Source organism: Triturus cristatus, chromosome 4_2, assembly GCF_964204655.1.
Source record: "Triturus cristatus chromosome 4_2, aTriCri1.1, whole genome shotgun sequence".
In the NCBI taxonomy this organism is placed as follows: domain Eukaryota; kingdom Metazoa; phylum Chordata; class Amphibia; order Caudata; family Salamandridae; genus Triturus; species Triturus cristatus.
Genome location: NC_140586.1, coordinates 380,467,468 through 380,479,886, shown reverse-complemented (window position 1 = coordinate 380,479,886; position 12,419 = coordinate 380,467,468). Strand labels below are relative to the sequence as shown.

The 12,419-nt window shown below is 44.8% G+C and overlaps 1 long non-coding RNA gene across 1 annotated transcript in view; it reads left to right on the top strand.

Annotated features, from left to right (window-relative positions):
• The window catches only part of LOC146833921 (uncharacterized), a 95,092-nt gene that overhangs the window by 33,219 nt on the left and 49,454 nt on the right, over nucleotides 1–12,419 (top strand). The window contains exon 3 of the long non-coding RNA XR_014960628.1: nucleotides 8,141–8,273. This is a non-coding gene — a long non-coding RNA (uncharacterized LOC146833921). The remainder of the gene's footprint in view (nucleotides 1–8,140; nucleotides 8,274–12,419) is intronic.

Below are 12,419 nucleotides of genomic sequence, written 5' to 3'. Positions count from 1 at the left end.
CCTGGTTTTTCTGCTTCACCCTGGTGCGAACCCATTTGTCTGCCTTCTTTTCCAATTCTGGGGGAGAGGTCAGATCAGAGTCCACCAGGTACTGGTGCAAAAGCTGGTTCTGACTATTATTAAGGATCTGCTCCCTCATAATCAAATTGTACAATCCTTGGTAGTCATGCACTTTTCTTCCATGTAGCCAGCCCTCCAGAGCCTTAATGGCACTATGCACAAAATCTACCCTGTCCTGGGTTTGTTTTCTGGGTGTCTCTGAAGTTAATCCTACACTGAGCCGGGTGTGGTGGCTCAATGGACGAATGCATCCACTGCAGAGGCCTGTATTCAACCTCATGGTCACAGGTTCAAATCCCGGCGGGTCCACTCAGCCTTTCATCCATCTGAGGTCGATAAAATGAGTACCATTGAGTTGGGTAACAATAAACATCTGTTATTCAGCGCCAAGAGACCCTGACGGGGTAAACGTGCGCTTTACAAATACACGTTATGTTATGTTATACTGTTCAGCGGTTAAGCCAAACCCATCTATGAGAGCATTCTTCATTGCTGAGTAATTAAAAGCATTCTCTTCTCTAACAGTAAGGAGCTTATCTCTACCTTTGTCAGCAAAGGAGAGCCACAAGATAGCTGCCCACTGCTCCTGGGGGACCTTCTCAACTTTACAGGCCCTTTCCAAGGCATTTATCCGTTTGTGGATGTCATCCCCAACATGGTAGGGAGGGACTATCTTGCTCAGTTTTTATGGTCAAAAGAAGTTTCTGTAACTCTAGGGACACGGTTGCTGCCACCATGGGAATCTAGTTCCAATTTCTCCCTAGCTGTCTCGACTTCTGGGGACTCTTTGTCAAGGGCCAACTGATCTTACCTGAGCCTAAGCCTTGCTTTCTCAAGTTCAAGAAGTTGGTATTCCCTATCCAAAGAGTTTTCCCTCTTACTAGATACAGAGGTCCATACTGACTGTCCTGAGGCATTGTATTCTGCAGAGGAGGATCTAGACCTCCTTGGTCTACTCTACACTCTCCCGGGAGGAACAAAGGGGGCGTCCTCTGGGCCACCTGTAGTATCCTCTGGGAGATCTGAGTTTTCGAGGTGGGAGTCTTCAGGCTCCCCCGGGCCAGGGTTAGATTCTAGGTAATATGGGGGCTCCCCTCCTGGCCTATCTTCTTTCCCCTGCCCACCCACTGGCTTTCCTTAGGTCATCTAACAGTAACACCCCTAGGAGGCGTTGAGGGTTGGCATTTTTCCCTGCCTTCAGCTTTCTAGAGGCACACAGTACTTTCAGTTCTTGGAATAAAAGCTCACTGCATCTAGAGGGCAGAGAGCCACTGGCATCTCCTTTGGAAGACATACTAAGTGAGGTGTGGTGTTGCACCTACCTAACCTAGTGGGAACTAAACTCTCTGAGGTTGGAGAAAGTGTGTGCTAGACCCTTAACTTCCAAACCCTAAGTTCAGTAGAACTTATTCTAAGCTTGTATTATATGTGCCTAGAATTAGTGATGGTTTTTCAATTAATCAACACAAAGATTCATCTGGTAAAACAATGCAGGCCTGAATCCCAACCGCTGCACACCAATGTGAGAGGCTTGCCCGGTATATGATGGCCACTAATATAAGTGGGCACCCTGCATCAGTCCAGACAACCCTTATGGTGATTTAAGAGGTCTTAGACAACCTTAGAAAGCTCTCTAGGTGGTAGCTGTGGAGAGCACCCTTCAGGCTTAGTCCAGAAGGATTGTAAAGCAGCTTGTTTTTTCCAGAATGCAATCTTCTATTTATAGATTAATTGAAAAACAACCCCACGAGGTGTTTATAAAAATATGTATTTATTATTTAATACTCTCTAACATGTTTTAATATCTCCTACCCGGAGATATACACAATGCACACAATACTTTGCATAGAAATCAAGTAAAGAGTACAGAATACACAGTGGACCCTGCAGGGGACCAAACCATATATTAAGAAAGTGGTATAAGAACCACGACTCATGTCAAGACATGTGCAGAGAACATAGAAGTGCTGGGGACCCAAGGTGAAAGACTAGGAGCCCCACGGAGATCGTGTGGAGCGTGGATACACAACTGCGTTCTCCGTACAAATCAACGTGTAAGTCACCGTTTGCAATTTTAAAGTTTAAGGACCCTTCCCATTGGACCATGAAGAAACCCAGTGGAAGACAGAAGGTTGGATAGCCACCCCACGCGTGGATACCCTAGTACCCACGTTACCTACATCAGGGAAGCTGGGTACATAGATTTGAAGATGTGTCGGAAACCGCCATCGAACCCAATGGAGGACTTCAGGAAAGTGCCGTTGCTGGAGGAGGAGAAAGTGTACAGTGGAATCCGAAGGTGGATTCTAGTTAAGAGGTACCTGCAAGCAGAGGGGACAGAGTCTATGTCACTCAGGAGTGACCCGGAGACCTGGAAGATGAATGCTCACCAATGTTGGGTGTTGCAGGAGAGTTGACGTGACCTTGACTCTGCAGCTGTGAGCACCAGGCGACGCTGAGGAAGACCAGGAACTGTGCACAAGCTATCCCACATCGGATGTCGAAACAAACAACGTCGAAGTCTTAGGTGCAATGTCGGGACCAGCAAGGTCCTGGGGACTCACCACAAGCAGGGGAGACAGGGCAGGCCCTGAGCAATCAGGGGAGCCCAAAAGAAACAAAGGTGACCCTCAACAGGATCCACAGGCTGGAGGCACTGGAATCGCAAGAGGACCTGGTGCAGCTCACCAAAAGATGCAGACCACGGTACAAGCAATGCGGTGTGGACGAAGATTCTGATCACTGGAGATGCTCAAGGTTGGGGCTATTTGGAGCCCGTAGATCTTGGTGGGCGGAAGCCAACAAGCCTTTGCAGCAGCAAGTTGACACAGTGCACAGGGGTTCGGTTCCTGAGGCTCCCATGAGGGATACTGGCCTCAAACTTGGTGAAAGGGTATGGCAGGCTTCAAGACCTGTGGACAACCAAGACCTGTGTTGTTGAACCTTTCGGAGTTCGTAGGAGCTCAGGATCAGCAGACCGGTCAGCTTAGTTGCGGTGCATGCAGATGCAGGGAAGTAACTTCTTCACTGCAAGGGAAATCCCTCCCAAGTGTCTTGGATGCCCACAGGCCTTGAAAGGTTCCTGTATGGTGCACAGGCACAGCTGATGCAGCAGACTGAAAGGGGGACGAAGTCGAGCCCAAATGAAGTCTAGCTAAGTCCAGAGTGCCCAGACGGTAGAAGTTGAAGTTGTGTCTGAATTGAAGTGTGTCCCACAACAAATCTAGGGACCCACCCACAGGTAAGTCCTTAAGAAACCTTAGGAAAGGGTTGGGACTACTCAGGGAACCCTCCCAGTAGAGGGTCTGGACAGTAGGGGGGTTACTCCCATGTCCTTTGTCCAGTTTCGTGCCAGAGCTGGTTTGAACTGGACTACCCAAGGAGGCACCAAATGTGCCCCTCATGCAGACTTCCCCTGCTCAAGCTTGGATCAGCAGCAGGAGGGTAGAATTGTGTCTCTGGTCAGCAGCAGCCATGTTGTGCTGTCCTGGTCTAGAAGACTGGTACCAGGAGCTTGGAATCATACCTCCCACACTGTTTACGGTGTGGGAGTTTGATTTCAACATGTTTGATACCAAGCATGATAAGATTTGTTGCAGCCATTTTCGAAATGGTAACCGCGTAATTTTGCGGTGCCTCTCTATTTGGTATATGGCTGCTTCACTTACAACTCAGGAGAATGGGCTCCGTAGGCTCTAGGGGCACCCTCACACTTAGAACCAAGCACCCTGCCCTCAGGATTGTAAGGGCCTGCTATAGGGGCAACTTGTAGGTTTTAAGTGCAGTGTCGAGCGATAAAGGAAGCCAATATCTTTGGGAAGTGGTGCAAGCACCAGCTTACACAGGCTGCAATGGCAGGCCTGTAGTTGCACTATGAATGGTCTCCCATGGGTGGCATAATACGTGCTTGAGCCTATGAGGGACCTCTGGGGTACTTATGCCCTGGGTACCTTAGTACCATATACTAGGAATTGATAAGGGTACCCCAGTATCCAATCTGGGATGTAGCTAAGTACTGAACATAACAATTTAAGGGAGAAAGCAGAGAGACTGGGGTCCTGATTAGCAGGATTCCAGTCAGACTAGTCAAAAACAGCTCCGCACCAGGCAAAAAGTGAGGGTAACCATAAAAGCAGATCCTACTTTCCTACACCCTTTTTTTAGGCGACGCTAAGTTAGCGTGTGTTTGGGGCTTACTGGTTGGAGGTCCGGCACATGAGGTTATACTCGTGCGGCTGTGAGGGCCTTCATTAAGAAAGGAGCTCTGTGCAAGGTAGGTGCCCGCTTCTTTTCAAAGGGAAACAAGCAGTGAGATGGTTTTAAGCATTATGAACCGCTCGCAGAATAGAATAAGAGTAAGGCCCAGAGATTGGTTCCTGTGATTTTGCGAGATCACAGGCGCCATCTTGGATCAGGCTATTTTCTATAAAGTTAACTAGAAAATATGCTGACGCTTCAGGGAGAGCTTCGTGATTTTAGGAGTCAGTGAAACTAATAGCTGATCGGAGGAGCGGTGATAAGGAGAAAGAGATAGGAATTGAATTTAGAGAGAAAAAATAGTTTATTCTTTAATGGAAAATTGGAAAATTGGAGATTTATTATGTGTTTGAAAAAATTAGTTTAGAAGAGAGACTTTGTTCAAATATTAAGGGGGAATGTCCACAGAAGGAAACTGTAGTGAGCAGAATATGGTGGAAGAAAGGGTGAGTGAAAAGAGTTTAAGGAGACTAATACAAATTGAAGTAAAGGCCTCTATGAGAGAGGTTGTGGGGTTGGTTTTGGAAAAGGAAGGATGGTGCCTCAGGTGAGGAATTTTGGTCATTGTCAGATGAATAAGAGGAGTAAAGATGGATTAAACTCTAGAGAAAGGTGGGTGTCTGAAGCTGCATGCAGGGCAAGGGTGTTCCTAGCAACACACAAGAAATGTCAGATGAAGAAATGACAAAAGATTCTGATCACAATGTCATGAGGGAGTGAGTCAAATGTACGATAGATACACTTTTGATGTAAATCAAGATGATGATGATTTGAATGATGACGTTAAGGTTGATGCATAGACTTCGGTAAATGCTGTAATAAAATACCAATTAGGAGAAGAGCTGTTTAGTCCATACAACATACGCCAACCAAGAAGCACAGATTGATGGCCTTTGGACCACATGAGTACATTTATGAAAGAGTGGATTAAAAGACCTTTGGAGAGAGAGGTGAGTAATATCTTATGGCAGAGTGCCGGAGGCCCCAGATTGAGGATAAGGTTTGCTATACTCCCAATCTGGATCCAGATATGATTTCAAACCTGTTTAAGATGGGTAGAGACCCACGTAAGGGACTGAAAAGATCACTGAAGCAATGTCAGGATCGCTTATTAGATGTTTTGAGGCCAGTGGAAAAGATTATGGATATGGCAGAAGAGGCACATATAAATGGCGAATAGGTGGATGTAAAGTTATTGCGAGGTTGGAGCTAATAGGGCTATGGTATTTTTAGGAAATACCAATTCTGGACTTTAGGCAGAACATAGGAAATCGGTGTTGATGAAGGTAAATCCCAAATTAAGAGTTTTGACTAATAAGGAGCCCAGCGCCAATGCATAAGGGTTACTCTTTGGTGATGGCATGGTTAAAAGTTTAGGAACACATGTAGCCACATTCACTGTGCTAAACAAGGCACAGAATAATATGCAAAAGGTTTTTGGAAGGGCCAACAGACAAGGACCTTATGCTGGCCAGGGATTTCAAAGGTCCTAATATAATTACATCAGCAGAGAATCTGGAAGAGGCTTCCGGAGTTCGACGGGGTACTCTCCTCAGCATGGACGGTTTGCGAGATCAAGAAGTGTCCAGGGAAGAGGACAGGCAACCTCTGGTACCCGTGTTGAGTGCAGACATTTGCTTTGCTTTTTCCCCAAAAAGAGTAGGAGGACGGTAGAGAGATCATGTAAAAGAATGGGAATGTATAACAAACGATCCTTGGATCTTGAGTACAATTCAAGGTTTCAAAATAGATTTTGTGGAATTACCAAGTCACGTAAAGGGACCAAAGGAAAAAAGTCTAAATCAGGAGGACATGAAAATAGCAGATTTAGAAATAAGTGTAATGTTAGAAAAAGGAGCAATTTGTGTAGAAAGAGATCACTTAAAATGATTTTTTACGTGCTGCAAAGAAGAACAATTTGACTCTGAGAGATTTCGCAAGAATATTAGGATCATTTTTCATCATAAATCCAAGCTATGTTCGCATTATCGTGCTTTGCAAATGGTAAAGACAGAGACTTTGGGTCAAGGCGTATGTTATGGAGGCAAAGTTGTTTTAAATCAGAAAGCGAAAGCAGAGCTGGATTGGTGTATGCGCAATCTGGAGACGTGTACCAGACTTTGTTCTGGAGATGGATGCCAGTTTGATTAGTTGGGTGCTCGTTTGGGAGAGCAGGAGATAGGTGGAGCATGGTCAGGCCAAGAGAAGAATTATCATATAAATTGTTTGGGATCAGCAGGTTTATATGCCCTGATGAGTTTCAGGAACTTATCACAGGGTCAGGCAGACTAGCAAGATCAGGCTTTGTTACTATAAAAACTCTGTGATGAATCTTCCCTAATTTGGAATTTCCACACAAGGTCCAAGCTACCACCTCCCTTGGTTTGTCCAAATTTGATTAAGCCGATAGCCTCTACCATGGATCCCTTTTAACAACTATGAAAAGAGTACAATGGATTCAGAACTCGGCTGCCAGACTACTCTTACATATAAAACCGCGAGACCACATCTCCCTTGCCTTGAAAGCCCTGCATTGGTTACCGGTTGCAAGAAGATCCATGTTCAAACTGCTTTGTATCACCCACAAAGCGATACATGGAACAGGACCGCTCTTCATCAGGAATAAAATCACCAAACACATTTAACAAAGGAACCTTTGCTCTAGAGTGGCACCTCACCTCAAAATCCCAATATACAAGAAATAAACAATGGGTGGCACATCATTCTCTGTTCAAGCAGCCAAACTATGGAACTCTTTACCCCCCAACATAAGATCCACCTTATCTTCAGAAAACTATTCAAGAATTGGCTCTTTCCCACATAACCACTATACACAAACAGATAGAAATATACGGCATATCTTGTATATAAGCATTATTTGTACTATAGATATGCACCTATATATGTGTATTGCATACTTTACATGTATAGAATCCTTGTTTAAAAAAATATAGATATATAGATATTCATTAGTTTTGCTTAACAAATGCGCATATAACTGATAGTTACATTATTCTATGTTTTTAACTTATATAAGTGACTGCATAAATAAGTAAATCTTTTTATCATAACTGTTTATCTACAATTGCTTCACTAATGATTTACAAAAAAAATATATATATAAATCTATATATATATATATATATATATATATATATCCAAAGTGCAAAAGCAGTTCCACGTACGCTCTCAGAAGAACAGACCACAGACGAAAAATGTATCGTAAAGGGTGTTTAATTCACTCCGCGTTTCAGCTCGAAAGCCTTGTTCACGTGAATAATTGTGTGTAAACCAGTGACTGATAAAGTTAATTCAGCAACATAGACAAGGGACATGTGGTGAAAACTATGGTATATTGGCAGTACCACTCTTCTTGCCAAAAAACGTGTTCTTGAACATTATCGAGCCATTGCACACAATGATGATAAATACCCTGTGGCTCGTCATTTTAAAATGAAACATTTTTCTAATCCTGCACTTTTAAAGTTTTTCATTCTTGAACAGATTATAAAAAATCCCAAAGGAGGCAACAGGGTACTCCAATTAAGACAGCGTGAGTCAAAGTATATAGTTGATTTCCAAACCAAAGATCCGGGGGCCTCAATCAAGATGAGGAACTAGGCGTTCATCTGAGGGAACATTAATTTCATAATGTCGAACTTTTCTGTGAAAGCCCATTGTGCTGGGGATGATAATGTAATTTTGACTCCGTTTTGACTTCATGAGACAATTTAATTTTCTCTCTTCATTCTTTACTGTTTGTGTATATTGAGTTATTGCGATAACCTTTTTAAGTAATTTGAGCATTATTGTTTTTTTACAGGAAGAAAGGAAGGTGCCCAAACACTGGCACTCACCACACATGGGTTACCTACCATTCCTTCCCTTTTTCACCTATTGAGCACGGTGATTGATGGACATTGTTTCTTTTGTGGCAGGACAACGTGAAGACTGTGGTATAGTCAAATTACTATTCCAACACAGTTTGCATTTAAGCAATGTAATTTTGATTTTGACGTTACTCTTGTCTTTCTGCTACAACATGCAATCTGATTTGTCAGTTTTTCACTGGTCATTAACCAACTTAACCCATGTTGGTATCCTTGCCTGTTGGTAATTACATGCATTGTGATCTGTGTTTCATACCTATCCATGGGTCACTTGGCCGAACATTACATGAGGACATTTATTCGATGATATTGCGCAACGATTGGCCAACTTTACTTTTTGCACTTTACAACAATTTGAATGATGTTTGATTTGTTTTCCATGTTCCTTTACTGGCCACTCGACCGTTTATCTTCACTACGATTTTTTCATTGATAGTAAGGGGCAATTGGTTATCTTGTTTCTGGACTTACATGCACTACGCAGTAATTTTATAGATTCCATTACAGGCCAGTCATTTACCTTGTGGCAGGTTATATATCAACATGATTCTCCTGTACAGCATTATGTTGCAATGTGACTAATAAGTTTCCTCTGGACGGCCGCCCGACACGCGGTAAATCTAAATATTGACTATTTAGGATTTTATATTATGAATATCTGCATACCGTTATACATTGGGTAATGTTCTCACATGCTCACTTTCTGATAAACTACACACAGCTTATCTGACATTGTTTCATTATATTGTATGTGAGTTATGAATATGCAGCATTTTCAATCTAGTAATTTGATCACCACATGGTAATACACTTAAAAAAATGTTCAGATGTGGCAGTTTTGTGAGTGTATTGTACGCATGTGTTAGCACACAACATTCCAAGATGTCTGCTGCTTTCTTGCTTGTGTTCATTGTTTTCACCACATGTCCCTTGTCTATGTTGCTGAATTAACTTTATCAGTCACTGGTTTACACACATTTATTCACGTGAACAAGGCTTTCGAGCTGAAACGCGTAGTGAATTAAACACCCTTTACGATACATTTTTCGTCTGTGGTCTGTTCTTCTGAGAGCGTACGTGGAACTGCTTTTGCACTTTGGATTGGATTACCGGCACGCTCCGCCGGGGTGTACGCTACCTCTCTCGGGTCACTAGTAGCCGGAAGGAGCAATCTGGATTGATATATATATATATATATATATATATATCTATAAAAAATTTAATGTGCAACAACACTTAAAAGCCAGAGTTTATTTAATGCCTCTTTAATCTACATATACTACCTTCCTTTATGCATCTATATACCTTCCATGTACTTATGGATCTATAGCTTTATTACTTTTGGATCTATATATTTATTACTTGTACTTATCTAGTACATTTCTTCTAATTCTGCATACCCAATGCACTACCCTATTTTTCACCCTATACCGCTTTCAATGTATCCTCTAGTTCAACTCTGACTCCTCTCAAACTTCTTTCTACTACTCTTTCCAATGCACTAGCTTATCTCTCACCCTATACCTTTATCAATTTATCATTACCTCCACTATCTTATTCATCCTAAACCCCATACCACTACTATGATTCCCCAAAATAACCCTTTCGAAACTCTTCCCTACTCCATCCCTCCTTGCATCATTCCATACCTCGTTTTACTATTCCAATTCCCCCAAAACAAGCCTTTCTACAACCTCTCTCTGACTCTTCCACCTCCACCTCCCTTTTACTCAACCCCCTCCACCTCCCTTCTACTCATCCCAAACCTCCACCTCTTGCTATGAGCTTCAAAACAAACAAAAAAATCCTTTCCTTCTATCCCTCTACTATCCTTTTCAATCCAAGTAACAGACTAACCTGTCCACCACTCAAATCTATTTCATATTTCACTATACTAATTCACCACTATTCCTCATGGGTTTCAGAGTAGCGTGCTACTCGCCGAAAAAGCACTTCTACACCTCATCAGGGGTAGCAAGCACTATACAAATGCAAACCTTTTTACCTCTTCTACCCTTTCGGCATCCTTGTCAATCCAAATAACTGACTAACAGATATACTAATAGATATAAAGGGGTATGCATTCCCACTGTTTGCAATGATTCAGAGGGTTCTTCTTAAGGTGAGAAAGGAGAGATGTCAGTTAGTACTGGTAACTCCTTTTTGGGTGTCTCCGGTGTGGTTTCCAGCTGCTCTGAAATTGGCTTGCGAGATTCCTTTGTTGATTATGGCAGAGGATAGTCTGCTGATGAGCGAAGGAGAGGAGCATCCTTTGGTGTTGAGCAGATGGTGAACCTTCTTGTTTGGAAGGTGTTGGGAGATCTGAATCATTCGAAGGCCTTTCGAGAGAGGCTACTGAATTGGGCAGTGACTCGAGAGCGTTCGGTACAAGATGTAGACATAAAGGAAAATGGAGGATCTAGGTTAAGCTGGTGCGTGGAAAGGAGTGTGGATCCCACTTCTTGGTGGAACATTTTGAAAAGAGATTTAGTTACAGGACGCTAAATTGTTCAGCGGTTTCTGCAGGCCATGTTTTAGTCGGGGGTAAATCAGTTGGCAGTAAAGTTTTGGTTTGTAGGATTATGAAAAGCAAGAGATTAAAGAGGCCTCCGAAAGTCACGTTTTTTTTGTGGGATGTGATTTTGAAACTTTCTCTCAAAACCTTTCCATTAAGGGTGCGCTAGAGTGCCGGCTGCAAGATGGCTGCCACATAGTGAAGCTCTGCTGGCTGGACGGACCATCCTGCATTTATCCAGCAGTTCGGGCGAACATCATTGGCCCTAAACGCGGGGAATCGGCTCTCGATACGTGAGACAGGGAGCAATTGTGTTCTGGAGGATCATGACCACTTGGTCTGGGTGGTGGAGGAGACGGTGCGAGGCCGCGGGAGCTGCCTGAGGAAGCAAGATGCTGAAAAGAACGAGCGTGGCTGATCCATTGGCTCTGGACGACTGCTGGAAAGCGGCCTGCCGTCCCCTTGACCCGCAGCTCCACGACCGATTGGGGAAGAGACGAGAGGTGTGGCTCAGTGCCATTACCCGCTGATCGCCCGCCGTGAGCGTACGTGAAGCAGGGCCCAGTCCAGATCCTTGTGGCAAGGGAAGGCGGAAGACTCAGAGGAGGCCTGCTGAACCAGCTGCCTCTCCCTGGCTGCGGGAAGATGAGACAGACCTGCAGAGAGAGATCGGCTGGGAGACCGCCCAGCTCCGGGTGGTGCTCCGTGGGAGGGCAGCCCAGGCGGAGCGCGGCAGCGGGCTGAGGACCTGCCTGGAGTGGTGAGTGGCTGCAACCAGATGCAATGGAGCTCAAAAGGAACGCAGCCTCTCCCGGCTCGGCCCTGCTAATTCCCCCTCCTATTCAGGGGCCTGACCAACTGAAGCCTGCAGCAGAGAGCCCTCGAGAGGCCCTGCGCACACCTGAAGCATGGTAGGCATGGTGGCAGGGAGGAAGAGGCAATAGTTGTGGCACATGCCCCCCTGCACTCAATACACCGGCAGAGATGGGGCCCCCTCTACTTACACCTGAGGCATTGTCTGCTACCCCGTGGGACACTGTTGGTGCGAGACAGACCCTGCTCGTCGTGGGGTGCTGCAGTTGCGGGCCTCCAAACAAACGGCTGAGCCGGGCGCTGCAGGGTGTCTAAACTGCTGGCGATCCACGATGGGGGGCCGAAGCACACTGAGAGGGCGACCCGAGTTTGTGCTCCTGTAGACAGGGGGCACCCCTGCCACTTGGTCTATGGCCTCGAAGGGGACGAGCCCACATTGGGCATTATTACAGATCAGCCGACCAGGGGGTTCGTGCGAGGAAGCCCCTAGGTGACCCACATCCCCCCAGACTGAGGCACCATCATGGATACGGCTGCCTTGGTAATGCACACTCTCTGGGGCGTGGGAACGGTCGCGTGCCATGGGCAAGGCAGATGCCAGACAACCATAGATCTCCTTTGTACAGCACAAGAACCCCCCCCCGAAATGAAGCCGCTAGAAGTAACCATGAATTCCACACTGGCGTGAGAACCAAATATCCGCGAAATGTTCACAGACCTAAAGCAATCTCTTTTATCCTTAGATCTCAAAATTTATTCCATTTCAGACTTCCTAGACCGGCTCAGAGATAAGATCTCGAATCATGACTAACGTATTGTGGAGGTCGAGCAACGTACCTCCGGGTTAGAAGATGAAGGAACCGCAACTCACAAGTAATGGCTTC